Source organism: Oncorhynchus masou, unplaced genomic scaffold, assembly GCF_036934945.1.
Source record: "Oncorhynchus masou masou isolate Uvic2021 unplaced genomic scaffold, UVic_Omas_1.1 unplaced_scaffold_6729, whole genome shotgun sequence".
NCBI lineage: Eukaryota > Metazoa > Chordata > Actinopteri > Salmoniformes > Salmonidae > Oncorhynchus > Oncorhynchus masou.
The window spans coordinates 1-16,959 of record NW_027013178.1 but is presented as its reverse complement, the minus strand read 5'-3'; the positions used below and the strand labels follow the sequence as shown (position 1 = coordinate 16,959).

At 45.8% G+C, this 16,959-nt stretch overlaps 1 pseudogene; it reads right to left on the bottom strand.

Annotated features, from left to right (window-relative positions):
* Positions 1–675: 675 nt before the first annotated feature.
* LOC135536859 (elastase-1-like) lies at positions 676–14,690 on the bottom strand (annotated as a pseudogene).
* Between the last annotated feature and the right edge of the window lie 2,269 nt (positions 14,691–16,959).

The window sequence follows — 16,959 nt, the reverse complement described above, 5'->3', positions numbered from 1 at the left end:
TACATTTACATTTACATTTAAGTCATTTAGCAGACGCTCTTATCCAGAGCGACTTACAAATTGGTGAATTCACCTTCTGACATCCAGTGGAACAGCCACTTTACAATAGTGCATCTAAATCATTTAAGGGGGGGGTGAGAAGGATTACTTTATCCTATCCTAGGTATTCCTTGAAGAGGTGGGGTTTCAGGTGTCTCCGGAAGGTGATGATTGACTCCGCTGTCCTGAGGCGTCGTGAGGGAGTTTGTTCCCACCATTGGGGGGCCAGAGAGCGAACAGTTTTGACTGGGCTGGGGGGAACTGTACTTCCTCAGTGGTAGGGGGAGGCGAGCAGGCCAGAGGTGGATGAACGCAGTGCCCTTGTTTGGGTGTAGGGGCCTGATCAGAGCCTGGAGGTACTGCGGTGCCGTTTCCCCTCCAACTCCGTGGCAAGCACCATGGTCTTGTAGCGGATGCGGCTTCAACTGGAAGCCAGTGGAGAGAGCGGAGCGGTGTGCCGTGAGAGAACTTGGGAAGGTTGAACACCAGACGGGCTGCGACGTTCTGGATGAGTTGTAGGGGTTTAATGGCACAGGCAGGGGAGCCCAGCCAACAGCAGTTGCAGTAATCCAGACGGGAGATGACAAGTGCCTGGATTAGGACCTGCGCCGCTTCCTGTGTGAGGCAGGGTCGTACTCTGCGGATGTTGTAGAGCATGAACCTGAGGAACGGGCCACCCGCCTTGATGTTAGTTGAGAACGACAGGGTGTTGTCCAGGATCACGCCAAGGTTCTTAGCGCCGTGGGAGGAGGACACAATGGAGTTGTCAGCCGTGATGCTTGAATCATGGAACGGGCAGTCCTTCCCCGGAGGAAGAGCAGCTCCGTCTTGCCGAGGTTCAGCTTGAGGTGGTGGTCATTCATCCACACTGATATGTCTGCCAGACATGCAGAGATGCGATTCGCCACCTGGTCATCAGAAGGGGAAAGGATAAGATTAATTGTGTGTCGTCTGCATAGCAATGATAGGAGAGACCATGTGAGGTTATGACAGAGCCAAGTGACTTGGTGTATAGCGAATAGGAGAGGGCCTAGAACAGAGCCCTGGGGGACACCAGTGGTGAGAGCGCGTGGCGAGGAGACAGATTCTCGCCACGCCACCTGGTAAGACGACCTGTCAGGTAGGACGCAATCCAAGCGTGGGCCGCGCCGGAGATGCCCAACTCGGAGAGGGGTGGAGAGGAGGATCTGATGGTTCACAGTATCGAAGGCAGCCGATAGGTCTAGAAGGATGAGAGCAGAGGAGAGAGTTAGCTTTAGCAGTGCGGAGCGCCTCTGTGATACAGAGAAGAGCAGTCTCAGTTGAATGACTAGTCTTGAAACCTGACTGATTTGGATCAGAAGGTCATTCTGAGAGAGATAGCGGGAGAGCTGGCCAAGGACGGCACGTTCAAGAGTTTTGGAGAGAAAAGAAAGAAGGATACTGGTCTGTAGTTGTTGACATCGGAGGGATTCGAGTGTAGGTTTTTCAGAAGGGGTGCAACTCTCGCTCTCTTGAAGACGGAAGGGACGTGAGCCAGCGGTCAGGAATGAGTTGATGAGCGAGGTGAGGTAAGGGAGAAGGTCTCCGGAAATGGTCTGGAGAAGAGAGGAGGGGATAGGGTCAAGCGGGCAGGTTGTTGGGCGGCCGGCCGTCAAGAAGCGAGATTTCATCTGAGAGAGAAAGAGGAGGTCAGAGCACAGGGTAGGGCAGTGTGAGCAGAACCAGCGGTGTCGTTTTGACTTAGCAAATGAGGATCGGATGTCGTCGACCTTCTTTTCAAAATGGTTGACGAAGTCATCTGCAGAGAGGGAGGAGGGGGAGGAGGATTCAGGAGGGAGGAGAAGGTGGCAAAGAGCTTCCTAGGGTTAGAGGCAGATGCTTGGAATTTAGAGTGGTAGAAAGTGGCTTTAGCAGCAGAGACAGAGGAGGAAAATGTAGAGAGGAGGGAGTGAAAGGATGCCAGGTCCTAGGGAGGCGAGATTTTCCTCCATTTCCGCTCGGGTGCCCGGGAGCACTGTTCTGTGAGCTCGCAATGAGTCGTCGAGCCACGGGCGGGAGGGGAGGACCGAGCCGGCCTGGAGGATAGGGGACATAGAGAGTCAAAGGATGCAGAAAGGGAAGAGAGGAGGGTTGAGGAGGCAGAATCAGGAGATAGGTTGAGAAGGTATGAGCAGAGGGAAGAGATGATAGGTTGGAAGAGGAGAGAGTAGCGGGGAGAGAGCGAGCGAAGGTTGGGACGGCGCGATACCATCCAGTAGGGGCAGTGCAGGAAGTGTTGGATGAGAGCGAGGAAAAGGATACAAGGTAGTGGTCGGAGACTTGGAGGAGTTGCAATGAGGTTAGTGGAAGAACAGCATCTAGTAAAGATGAGGTCGAGCGTATTGCCTGCCTTGTGAGTAGGGGGAAGGTGAGAGGGTGAGGTCAAAAGAGGAGAGGAGTGGAAAGAAGAGGCAGAGAGGAATGAGTCAAAAGGTAGACGTGGGGAGGTTAAAGTCGCCCAGGACTGTGAGAGGTGAGCGTCCTCAGGAAAGGAGCTTATCAAGGCATCAAGCTCATTGATGAACTCTCCCAGGAACCTGGAGGGCGATAAATGATAAGGATGTTAAGCTTGAAAGGGCTGGTAACTGTGACAGCATGGAATTCAAAGGAGTAAGGCAGATGAGCAGCTGGGTAAGGGGGAGAAGAGAATGACCACTTGGGAGAGATGAGGATCCGGTGCCACCACCCCGCTGACCAGAAGCTCTCGGGTGTGCGAGAACACGTGGGCGGACGAAGAGAGAGCAGTAGGAGTAGCAGTGTTATCTGTGGTGATCCATGTTTCCGTCAGTGCCAAGAAGTCGAGGGACTGGAGGGAGGCATAGGCTGAGATGAACTCTGCCTTGTTGGCCGCAGATCGGCAGTTCCGGAGGCTACCGGAGACCTGGAACTCCACGTGGGTCGTGCGCGCTGGGACCACCAGATTAGGGTGCTTAGGGTACTTCAGATTATCACTGGTGTCTGTAATTATCTCTGGCCCTCTTCTGTGTGGCCTTATCACATGTAAAATATTTGAAACAATTAAATGTAATTATTTATTTAAAAAAAAATTGAATAACAAAGAAAATACGCATTTTCACTTTTCATTTAGCACCTGGAATCCACCTGACGTTTATGTCTGGAAAATATGCCTAAATGACTTATTTTCAATCTAATTTTGCATGACTGATATTCACACTTCTTTAATTGAATAGTACATTTCTTTACTTTGTTCCTTTTGGGAGATGTGTCTTGTCGAAATGTACCAGTACCTTCATGTAAACTAGAATATTAATAGACCTCAGTGAAATGATCCAATCTCCATGTTATTACCCAACAGGAGTTGGGTCTGGCCACCTCACCACCCACATCTCTCTCTGCTCCATCTTCTAGGTATCTGGTCTGGGGATCCTCTGAAAGCACGATCTCTCAGCTCCCTCTCTCTCTCTCTCAGCTCCCTCTCTCTCTCTCAGCTCCCTCTCTCTCTCTCAGCTCCCTCTCAGCTCCCTCTCTCTCTCAGCTCCCTCTCTCTCTCTCAGCTCCCTCTCTCTCTCTCAGCTCCCTCTCAGCTCCTCAGCTCCCTCTCAGCTCTCTCTCAGCTCCCTCTCTCTCTCAGCTCCCTCTCTCTCTCAGCTCCCTCTCAGCTCCTCTCAGCTCCTCTCAGCTCCCTCTCAGCTCCCTCTCAGCTCTCTCTCAGCTCCCTCTCTCTCTCAGCTCCCTCTCTCTCTCAGCTCCCTCTCTCAGCTCCCTCTCAGCTCCCTCTCAGCTCCTCTCAGCTCCCTCCAGCTCCCTCCTCTCTCAGCTCCCTCTCAGCTCCCTCTCAGCTCCCTCTCAGCTCCCTCTCAGCTCCCTCTCTCTCTCAGCTCCCTCTCTCTCTCTCTCAGCTCCCTCTCAGCTCCCTCTCTCTCTCTCAGCTCCCTCTCTCTCTCTCTCTCTCTCAGCTCCATCTTCTAGGTATCTGGTCTGGGGCTCCTCTGAAAGCACGAGACACACACACACACACACACACACAACTCTCTCTCTCTCCTCAGCTCCATCTTCTAGGTATCTGGTCTGGGGCTCCTCTGAAAGCACGAGACACACACACACACAAAACTCTCTCTCTCCTCAGCTCCATCTTCTAGGTATCTGGTCTGGAGATCCTCTGAAAGCACGAGACACACAACTCTCTCTCTCTCTCTCTCTCTCTATATCTCTCTCTCTCCTGGCTCCATCTTCTAGGTATCTGGGAGATCCTCTGAAAGCACAAGACACACAACAGACAAGCGGTAAGGCCTTTACGACATCACTAATGTGAACCACGAATCAATACAAAAACAACAAACGTAACACAAAAACCGAAACAGCCTAAACTGGTGCAAACTAACACAGAGACAGGAACAACATTTACGTCATTTAGCAGACGCTCTTATCCAGAGCGACTTACAAATTGGTGAATTCACCTTCTGACATCAGTGGAACAGCCACTTTACAATAGTGCATCTAAATCATTTAAGGGGGGGGTGAGAAGGATTACTTTATCCTATCCTAGGTATTCCTTAAAGAGGTGGGGTTTTCAGGTGTCTCCGGAAGGTGGTGATTGACTCCGCTGTCCTGGCGTCGTGAGGAGTTTGTTCCACCATTGGGGGCCAGAGAGCGAACAGTTTGACAAGGACAATCACCCACAAAACACTCAAAGAATATGGCCGCCTAAATATGCTTCCCAATCAGAGACAACGATAAACACCTGCCCTGATTGAGAACCTCTTCAGACAGCCATAGACTATGCTAGAAAACCCCACTAAGCCACAATCCCAAATGCCTATGAAAAACCCCAAGACAAACACACCACATACCAAAACCCATGTCACACCCTGGCCTGACCAAATAGATAAAGAAAACACAAAATACTAAGACCAGGGCGTGACAGATACACTATACAGTTCGCTTTAAATGTCCTAACCTTTTGAGAATTTGATCACTTGAAATGATTGACTATTTCTGACCTGGAAGACAAAATTCTTAAACGAATACCTTTGTTTGTCTAACATACAGAGAATAGCATAGAACAGAATTTACGGAGCCATCAGTAAGGATATCTTGTCTGTAGAGTGACAGGGCCATCTGTGACGGGGGCAGAAAGATAGTTCTCTCATTTATACTGGAAGAGTAATTCTCTGTAATTCTCTCATTCTCTGTCCACAATGGTACCTTACTTCCTAGAGTGCACATCTTATGCGCCCTGGTCAATAATATTGCACCACATGGGGAAAGGGTATAACTCGGCACACACCCAGTGCTGTGTTCTGTGCACACCATAATTATAACACCTTTGGTATACTGTCTGTACAGTTACTACAGCTATGGTATACAGTCTGTACAGTTACTACAGCTATGGTATACTGTCTGTACAGTTACTACAGCTATGGTACACTGTCTGTACAGTTACTACAGCTAGGGTATACAGTCTGTACAGTTACTACAGCTAGGGTATACAGTCTGTACAGTTACTACAGCTAGGGTATACTGTCTGTACAGTTACTACAGCTAGGGTATACAGTCTGTACAGTTACTACAGCTATGGTATACTGTCTACAGTTACTACAGCTAGGGTATACTGTCTGTACAGTTACTACAGCTATGGTATACAGTCTGTACAGTTACTACAGCTATGGTATACAGTCTGTACAGTTACTACAGCTATGGTATACTGTCTGTACAGTTACTACAGCTAGGGTATACTGTCTGTACAGTTACTACAGCTATGGTATACTGTCTGTACAGCTATGGTATACTGTCTGTACAGTTACTACAGCTAGGGTATACTGTCTGTACAGTTACTACAGCTATGGTATACAGTCTGTACAGTTACTACAGCTATGGTATACTGTCTGTACAGTTACTACAGTTACTACAGCTATGGTATACTGTCTGTACAGTTACTACAGCTAGGGTATACTGTCTGTACAGTTACTACAGCTATGGTATACTGTCTGTACAGTTACTACAGCTATGGTATACTGTCTGTACAGTTACTACAGCTATGGTATACTGTCTGTACAGTTACTACAGCTATGGTATACTGTCTGTACAGTTACTACAGCTATGGTATACTGTCTGTACAGTTACTACAGCTATGGTATACAGTCTGTACAGCTAGGGTATACTGTCTGTACAGTTACTACAGCTAGGGTATACTGTCTGTACAGTTACTACAGCTATGGTATACTGTCTGTACAGTTACTACAGCTATGGTATACTGTCTGTACAGCTATGGTATACTGTCTGTACAGTTACTACAGCTATGGTATACAGTCTGTACAGTTACTACAGCTATGGTATACTGTCTGTACAGTTACTACAGCTATGGTATACTGTCTGTACAGTTACTACAGCTATGGTATACTGTCTGTACAGTTACTACAGCTATGGTATACTGTCTGTACAGTTACTACAGCTATGGTATACTGTCTGTACAGCTATTTATACTGTCTGTACAGTTACTACAGCTATGGTATACAGTCTGCACAGTTACTACAGCTAGGGTATACTGTCTGTACAGTTACTACAGCTATGGTATACTGTCTGTACAGTTACTACAGCTATGGTATACAGTCTGTACAGTTACTACAGCTAGGGTATACTGTCTGTACAGTTACTACAGCTATGGTATACTGTCTGTACAGCTATGGTATACTGTCTGTACAGTTACTACAGCTATGGTATACAGTCTGTACAGTTACTACAGCTAGGTATACTGTCTGTACAGTTACTACAGCTATGGTATACAGTCTGTACAGTTACTACAGCTATGGTATACTGTCTGTACAGTTACTACAGCTATGGTATACTGTCTGTACAGTTACTACAGCTATGGTATACAGTCTGTACAGATACTACAGCTATGGTATACTGTCTGTACAGATACTACAGCTATGGTATACAGTCTGTACAGATACTACAGCTATGTTATACAGTCTGTACAGTTACTACAGCTATGGTATACTGTCTGTGCAGTTACTACAGCTAGGGTATACTGTCTGTACAGTTACTACAGCTATGGTATACTGTCTGTACAGATACTAGCTATGGTATACAGTCTGTACAGATACTACAGCTATGTTATACAGTCTGTACAGTTACTACAGCTATAGTATACTGTCTGTGCAGTTACTACAGCTATGGTATACTGTCTGTACAGTTACTACAGCTATGGTATACTGTCTGTACAGATACTACAGCTATGGTATACAGTCTGTACAGATACTACAGCTATGGTATACAGTCTGTACAGTTACTACAGCTATGGTATACTGTCTGTACAGATACTACAGCTATGGTATACTGTCTGTACAGATACTACAGCTATGGTATACAGTCTGTACAGTTACTACAGCTATGGTATACTGTCTGTACAGTTACTACAGCTATGGTATACTGTCAGAACAGCTATGTTATACTGTCTGTACAGCTATGGTATACTGTCTGTACAGATACTACAGCTATGGTATACTGTCTGTACAGATACTACAGCTATGGTATACTGTCTGTACAGTTACTACAGCTATGGTATACAGTCTGTACAATTACTACAGCTATGGTATACTGTCTGTACAGTTACTACAGCTATGGTATACAGTCTGTACAGCTATGGTATACTGTCTGTACAGTTACTACAGCTAGGGTATACTGTCTGTACAGTTACTACAGCTATGGTATACTGTCTGTACAGTTACTACAGCTATGGTATACAGTCTGTACAGCTATGGTATACAGTCTGTACAGTTACTACAGCTATGGTATACTGTCTGTACAGTTACTACAGCTATGGTATACTGTCTGTACAGCTATGGTATACTGTCTGTACAGTTACTACAGCTATGGTATACTGTCTGTACAGCTATGGTATACTGTCTGTACAGTTACTACAGCTATGGTATACTGTCTGTACAGTTACTACAGCTATGGTATACTGTCTGTACAGCTATGGTATACTGTCTGTACAGTTACTACAGCTATGTTATACTGTCTGTACAGTTACTACAGCTATGGTATACAGTCTGTACAGTTACTACAGCTATGGTATACTGTCTGTACAGCTATGGTATACTGTCTGTACAGTTACTACAGCTATGGTATACTGTCTGTACAGTTACTACAGCTATGGTATACTGTCTGTACAGCTATGGTATACTGTCTGTACAGTTACTACAGCTATGTTATACTGTCTGTACAGTTACTACAGCTATGGTATACTGTCTGTACAGTTACTACAGCTATGGTATACTGTCTGTACAGCTATGGTATACTGTCTGTACAGTTACTACAGCTATGTTATACTGTCTGTACAGTTACTACAGCTAGGGTATACTGTCTGTACACTGCTGATCTGACTAATCTGTTCCGTTCCACCAGCTGTAGCCCGGGTGTCTTTCTTCTCACAGTTATATCCTGTCACCAAGGCAACACCCTCTGGGGACCCCACAGTTTTCTCCTGTCACCAAGGCAACGCCCTCTGGGGACCCCACAGTTATCTCCCTGTCACCAAGGCAACACCTCTCTGGGGACCCCACAGTTATCTCCTGTCACCAAGGCAACGCCCTCTGGGGACCCCCACAGTTATCTCCTGTCACCAAGGCAACGCCCTCTGGGGACCCACAGTTATCTCCTGTCACCAAGGCAACGCCCTCTGGGGACCTCACAGTTATCTCCTGTCCTGGGGCAACGCCCTCTGTGGACCCCACAGTTATCTCCTGTCACAAGGCAATGCCCTCTGGGGACCCCACAGTTATCTCCTGTCACCAAGGCAACGCCCCTCTGGGGACCCCACAGTTTTCTAAAGCTACAAAAGCCATGACATCCCCATACAAACCCATACAGAAGAGTTGCAGTCTGATTTGGAGTGGGTGGCCAGTAATAAACTGGTCCTGAACATCTCTAAAACTAAGAGCATTGTATTTGGTACAAATCATTCTATTAAGTGCTAGACCTCAGCTGAATCTGGTAATGAATGGTGTGGCTGTTGAACAAGTTGAGGGAGACTAAATTACTTGGTGTTACCTTAGATTGTAAACTGTCATGGTCAAAACATATAGATTCAACGGTTGTAAAGATGGGGAGATGTCTGTCTGTAATAAAAAGAGATACTCTGCTTTTTTGACACTACACTCCAAAAAACAAGTTCTGCCGGCTGTAGATTAGTCTGATCTTGATTATTGTCCGGTCGTCGTGGTCCAGTGCTGCAAGTAAAGACCTAGTTAAGCAGCAGCTGGCCCAGAACAGAGTGGCACATCTTGCTCTTCATTGTAATCAGAGGACTGTATAAATACTATGCTGCCAGTCTCTCTTGGCTCAGAGATGAAGAGAGACTGACTGCATCACTTCTTCTTTTTATAAGAAACATTGTGTTGAAAATCCCTAAATCTTTACATAGTCAACTTACACAGCTCTGACACACACACTTATCCCACCAGACATGCCACCAGGGGTCTTTTCACAGTCCCCAAATCCAGAACTAATTCAAGAAAGCGTACACAGTATTATATAGAGCCCTTATTGCATGGAACTTCCTTCCATCTCATATTGCTTAAATAATCAGCAAACCTGGTTTCAAATAACAGATGAAGCAACACCTCCAGACAACGCCTCTCCCCTATTGGACCTGGATAGTTTGTGTGTATGTTGATATGTAGGCTATTGGACCTGGATAGTATGTGTGTGTTGATATGTAGACTATTGGACCTGGAAAGTTTTGTATGTGTTGATATGTAGGCTATTGGACCTAGATAGTGTGTGTGTATGCATTGATATGTAGGCTACTGGACCTAGATAGTGTGTGTGTATGTGTTGCTATGTAGACTATTGGACCTAGATAGTGTATGTATGTGTTGATATGTAGGCTATTGGACCTAGATAGTGTATGTATGTGTTGCTATGTAGGCTATTGGACTTAGATAGTGTGTGTGTGTTGATATGTAGGCTATTGGACCTAGATAGTGTGTGTATGTGTTGATATGTAGACTATTGGACCTAGATAGTGTGTGTGTATGCATTGATATGTAGGCTACTGGACCTAGATAGTGTGTGTGTATGTGTTGATATGTAGGCTATTGGACCTAGATAGTGTATGTATGTGTTGCTATGTAGGCTATTGGACTAGATAGTGTGTGTGCGTTGATATGTAGGCTATTGGACCTAGATAGTGTGTATGTGTTGATATGTAGACTATTTGGACCTAGATAGTGTGTGTGTGTGTTGATATGTAGACTATTGGACCTAGATAGTGTGTATGTGTTGATATGTAGACTATTGGACCTAGATAGTGTGTGTGTGTGTTGATATGTAGACTATTGGACCTAGATAGTGTGTATGTGTTGATATGTAGACTATTGGACCTAGATAGGTGTGTATGTGTTGATATGTAGACTATTGGACCTAGATGGTGTGTGTGTGTGTTGATATGTATACTATTGGACCTAGATAGTGTGTATGTGTTGATATGAGCTATTGGACCTAGATAGTGTGTGTGTGTGTTGATACGTAGACTATTGGACCTAGATAGTGTGTATGTGTTGATATGTAGACTATTAGTTGGCCTAGATAGTGTGTGTATGTGTTGATATGTAGACTATTGGACCTAGATGGTGTGTATGTGTTGATATGTAGACTATTGGACCTAGATAGTGTGTGTGTGTTGATATGTAGACTATTGGACCTAGATGGTGTGTGTGTGTGTTGATATGTAGACTATTGGACCTAGATGAGTGTGTATGTGTTGATATGTAGACTAGTGGACCTGAATGGTGTGTGTGTGTGTTGACATGTAGACTTATTGGACCTAGATAGTGTGTATGTGTTGATATGTAGACTATTGGACCTAGATAGTGTGTGTATGTGTTGATATGTAGACTATTGGACCTAGATAGTGTGTATGTGTTGATATGTAGACTATTGGACCTAGATAGTGTGTGTGTGTTGATATGTAGACTATTGGACCTAGATAGTGTGTGTGTGTGTTGATATGTAGACTATTGGACCTAGATAGTGTGTATGTGTTGATATGTAGACTATTGGACCTAGATAGTGTGTGTGTGTTGATATGTAGACTATTGGACCTAGATAGTGTGTATGTGTTGATATGTAGACTATTGGACCTAGATAGTGTGTGTGTGTTGATATGTAGACTATTGGACCTAGATAGTGTGTGTGTGTGTGTTGATATGTAGACTATTGGACCTAGATAGTGTGTATGTGTTCATATGTAGACTATTGGACCTAGATAGTGTGTGTGTGTGTTGACATGTAGACTATTGGACCTAGATAGTGTGTGTGTGTTGATATGTAGACTATTGGACCTAGATAGTGTGTATGTGTTGATATGTAGACTATTTAGATATGTATGTGTTGATATGTAGACTATTGGACCTAGATAGTGTGTGTGTGTTGATATGTAGACTATTGGACCTAGATAGTGTGTGTGTGTGTTGATATGTAGACTATTGGACCTAGATAGTGTGTATGTGTTGATATGTAGACTATTGGACCTAGATAGTATGTGTGTGTTGATATGTAGACTATTGGACCTAGATAGTGTGTATGTGTTGATATGTAGACTATTGGACCTAGATTGTGTGTGTGTGTGTTGATATGTAGACTATTGGACCTAGATAGTGTGTGTGTGTTGATATGTAGACTATTGGACCTAGATAGTGTGTATGTGCTGATATGTAGACTATTGGACCTAGATAGTGTGTATGTGTTGATATGTAGACTATTGGACCTAGATAGTGTGTGTGTGTTGATATGTAGACTATTTGGACCTAGATAGTGTGTGTGTGTTGATATGTAGACTATTGGACCTAGATAGTGTGTGTGTGTGTTGATATGTAGACTGGACCTAGATAGTGTGTGTGTGTGTTGATATGTAGACTATTGGACCTAGATAGTGTTTTGTGTGTTGATATGTAGGCTATTATTTTTTTTTTTTTTTGGGGGGGGGATCTGTTGTTCCATACTTAGTTAATCTGTTATTCATTGCATTTGTTAAAATTGATGTACCTCTGTCCTTGAGCTGTTCTTGTCTAATGATGTTCTATATTATGTTGTTGTTGTTTCATGTGGATCCAGGAAGAGTAGCTGCTGCTTTTGCAACAGCTAATGAGGAATCAAATAAAATAAACAATACCAAACACATCTCATTCTCAAACACAGATGGCTTAGTCACAAAATACCCCCGCTAAAATTCGCACACAATTCTGTGAAATAAATATCGACAGGGTGGATTTGACATGAACAGTAAAAAGTAAACATGAGAGAAGAGTTTACTCAAAGTCAATGAAGTTTATTGAACTTTTAGAGCAGAACGTTGGTGTAGCTGAGCAGCATCAGGGATGAATCTGGGTTCTGTCTCTCGAAGACCCGTTCCCTTTCAACCCATGATCTGTACAGGAAGGAGACCAATTAAAATAGACACAGACATTTTTCCCCCCCAAAATAATAATCAATATTGTGACAGAGACTATGACACAAATTGAACAAAATAAACTATACAAAACAATGTGTCAGCCATCTTAGGTATCATCTAATATACATTAATGCCATAGACCAGCTTGGAGAGAAGAGAAAATCATGTTCTTCTCCTGTCTCAGCTCCCAGGACGTACCCATTTCATCCAGCTGATGTAAGCAGACACGGGGTGAAGACGGTGGGCTTGCGGGTGGCGTTGCATCCGGAAGAGGAAACGAAGCTGGTCACACCGTGGACATAGTACTGACCCCGTTGACCTGGCAGTTCAGGGGGCCATGAAGTCTCCCTACAATATATAGAGAGAGAGAGAGAGAGAGAGAGAGAGAGAGAGAGAGAGAGGGAGAGAGAGAGAGAGAGAGAGAGAGAGAGAGAGAGAGAGAGAGAGAGAGAGAGAGAGAGAGAGAGAGAGAGAGAGAGATTCCTCAGGACTGAGTTACCACTTTGTTACTCTTACTCATATTGTATAACAGAAAAGTCACTTTACGTTATTTGTATTTTCTAAACATGTCGCTAAACTATGATATAATTCCAATGATAATCAAATATAAAGTGAATCAAACATATCCAGTAAAACCAAGACCGTCATATTATACCTCTTTGTGTAAGTTTTCCATTTTTCCAAGGACATACGCAGAGTCATGGGTTCAAATCCCAAACCGATCGGTCTTCCCCCTCTCCCCTCCATTACACTGGTCTTACCAACTGACCCAGGTTGGCTCCGCCACCCCGGCACAGACCATAGTGGTCTTGACGGAAGATCCCCACCAGCTAGAGCTGGAGCAGGTCTGGTGGTCAACGCTGGGCAGCCAAGCCTGCTTCAGGCTGTTGGACAGAGAACCGCCGGCTACAGGAAGACAGGACATGTTAGAGGAGAGAACAGAACTGGGCTACAGGGAAGACAGGGGACACGTTAGAGGAAGAGAACAGAACCGCCGGCTACAGGGAAGACAGGGGACATGTTAGAGGGAGAACAGAACTACAGGAACAGAGGACACGTTAGGAGAGAACAGAACCGCCAGCTACAGGGAAGACAGGGGACACGTTAGAGGAGAGAACAGAACCGCCGGCTATAGGGAAGACAGGGGACACGTTAGAGGAGAGAACAGAAGCTGGCCACAGGGAAGACAGGGGACATGTTAGAAGGAGAGAACAGAACCGCCGGCTACAGGAAGACAGGGGACACGTTAGAGGAGAGAACAGAACCGCCGGCTACAGGGAAGACAGGGACACGTTAGAAGGACAAGGGATGCTTTATTAGAATATGTGAAAAATAGTGACATTTATCCATTTTTGTTATATATCTCTTCAGCTGATAGTGAGGAACAGGGGAAACATTTAAGAGGAACAGGATGTGAGAATTCAATATGGTTTCATTAGAACATTTCAAATAATGACATATAACCAACCATCTGTCGTCTCAGTTGACATATTAGATATGGGTTGACTTTTAGTGTCACGAGTCTTGTCCTGGAGGCAAAACTGAGCGATTTCCCATTAGATAGGCCAGCTGCGAAGTAATAGTTGGCTATTGTAAAGATACATGAAAACAAAAATGGTATTTTTGGTCGTAATTTAAAGTTAGGGTTAATTTCTAGTTTTAATGTCACATTCACAAATACAGTGAAATACATGCCTTTCTTGCAATTTCAAAACCCAATAATCCAATAATCAATAACAATAAAATACTAAAAATTACAAGGTAGAACAAAAACACACAAGATATAACGAGGGTTATGTACTAGGGTTATCAGTGGGGTTAGGATTAGTTTTATAATCAGATTTTATTACTCTGTTCCAGCTAGTGACCACTCTCCAGAGCAAGATTCATGACGAAAAACACTAACCTGCTTAGTTAGTCACTTACATGCTTAAGACCAAGTATAAACCCCCCCAAAAAACTAATTTGTTCTGTTAGTGTCATATTCAGTGTTGTGGTTAGTTATGGGTGTATGTAAAGACAATGAAATGTTGAATGTGTTTGATGTTACATTGAGATAATAGGTTACTACTGACTCTGGGTGCGTCCCCATCCGGTGATGTAGCAAGGGTTGTTGTTGGGCAGGATCTGGCCAGATGGAGGGAGAGCAGCCAGCTGGACAGCAGAGTTCAGGGAAGCCTCAGTGGACAGACGCAGCAGAGCGATGTCATTTCTAAGGAATAGAAGAGTACTGTATCATACCTGAGGAACAGAAGGATATAAATCTTTCTCACAGATCTCTGCACTTCCTCCTAAACTTTCTATTCTGTACTTATGCACTTTAACCCTAACATGGGTTAACCACTAGGAAGATAGTCTAGTGGTTAGAGCCGGCAGGTAGCCTAGTGGTTAGAGGGAGGCAGGTAGCCTAGTGGTTAGAGCGGCAGGTAGTCTAGTGGTTAGAGGAGGCAGGTAGTCTAGTGGTTAGAGGAGGCAGATAGCCTAGTGGTTAGAGGAGGCAGGTAGCCTAGTGGTTAGAGCGGCTTGGGTAGTCTAGTGGTTAGAGGGGAAGCAGGTAGTCTAGTGGTTAGAGCCGGCAGGTAGTCTAGTGGTTAGAGGAGGCAGGTAGCCTAGTGGTTAGAGCAGCAGGTAGTCTAGTGGTTAGAAGAGGCAGGTAGCCTAGCGGTTAGAGTGGCAGGTAGTCTAGTGGTTAGATGAGGCAGGTAACCTAGTGGTTAGAGGAGGCAGGTAGTCTAGTGGTTAGAGAAGGCAGGTACCCTAGTGGTTAGAGGAGGCAGGTAGCCTAGTGGTTAGAGGAGGCAGGTAGTCTAGTGGTTAGAGAGGCAGGTAGCCTAGTGGTTAGAGGAGGCAGGTAACCTAGTGGTTAGAGGCGGCAGGTAGTCTAGTGGTTAGAAGAGGCAGGTAGCCTAGCGGTTAGAGTGGCAGGTAGTCTAGCGGTTAGAGGAGGCAGGTAGTCTAGTGGTTAGGAGGCAGGTAGTCTAGTGGTTAGAGGAGGCAGGTAGTCTAGTGGTTAGAGGAGGCAGGTAGCCTAGTGGTTAGAGGTGGCAGGTAGCCTAGTGGTTAGCGGCAGGTAGTCTATTGGTTAGAGGAGGCAGGTAGTCTAGTGGCCAAGGGGAGGCAGGCAGCCTGGCGGTTAGAGGAGGCAGGTAGCCTAGTGGTTAGAGGAGGCAAGTAGCCTAGCGGTTAGAGCGGCAGGTAGTCTAGAGGTTAGAGGAGGCAGGTGGCCTAGTGGTTAGAGAGGCAGGTAGTCTAGTGGTTAGAGGGAGGCAGGTAGCCTAGCGGTTAGAAGTGGTGGTGGTTAGAGGAGTCAGGTAGTCTAGTGGTTAGAGGAGGCAGGTAGTCTAGTGGATAGAGTGGAGGCAGGTAGTCTAGTGGTTAGAGGAGCAGGTAGTCTAGTGGATAGAGTGTAGGCTTTGAGCAGCCTAGTGGTTAGAGTGGCAGGTAGCCTAGTGGTTAGAGCGGCAGGTAGTCTCGTGGTTAGATGAGGCAGGTAGCCTAGCGGTTAGAGGAAGCAGGTAGCCTAGTGGATAGAGGAGGCGGCAGGTAGTCTAGCGGTTAGAGGAGGCAGGTAGTCTAGTGGATAGAGGAGGCAGGTAGTCTAGTGGTTAGAGCAGTCTAGAGGTTAGAGGCAGGTAACCTAGTGGTTAGAGGAGGCAGGTAGCCTAGTGGTTAGAAAGGCAGGTAGCCTGGTGGTTAGAGGCAGGTAGCCTAGTGGTTAGAAGGCAGGTAGCCTGGTGGTTAGAGAGGCAGGTAGCCTAGTGGTTCAGGCAGGTAGTCTAGTGGTTAGAGGAGGCAGGTAACCTAGTGGTTAGAGGAGGCAGGTGGCCTAGTGGTTAGAGGAGGCAGGTAACCTAGTGGTTAGAGCGGCAGGTAGTCTAGTGGTTAGAGGAGGCAGGTAGCCCAGTGGTTAGAGTGGCAGGTAGTCTAGAGGTTAGAGGAGGCAGGTAACCTAGTGGTTAGAGGAGGCAGGTGGCCTAGTGGTTAGAGGAGGCAGGTGGCCTAGTGGTTAGAGGAGGCAGGTGGCCTAGTGGTTAGAGGAGGCAGGTAGTCTAGTGGTTAGAGGAGGCAGGTAGCCCAGTGGTTAGAGGAGGCAGGTAGTCTAGAGGTTAGAGGAGGCAGGTAGCCTGGTGGTTAGAGGAGGCAGGTAGCCTGGTGGTTAGAGGAGGCAGGTAACCTAGTGGTTAGAGCAGGCAGGTAGTCTAGAGGTTAGAGGAGGCAGGTAGTCTAGTGGTTAGAGGAGGCAGGTAGTCTAGAGGTTAGAGGAGGCAGGTAGCCTGGTGGTTAGAGGAGGCAGGTAGCCTAGTGGTTAGAGGAGGCAGGTAGCCTAGTGGTTAGAGGAGGCAGGTAGTCCAGTGGTTAGAGGAGGCAGGTAGCCCAGTGGTTAGAGGAGGCAGGTAGCCCAGTGGTTAGAGGAGGCAGGTAGCCCAGTGGTTAGAGGAGGCAGGTAGCCCAGTGGTTAGAGGAGGCAGGTAGCCCAGTGG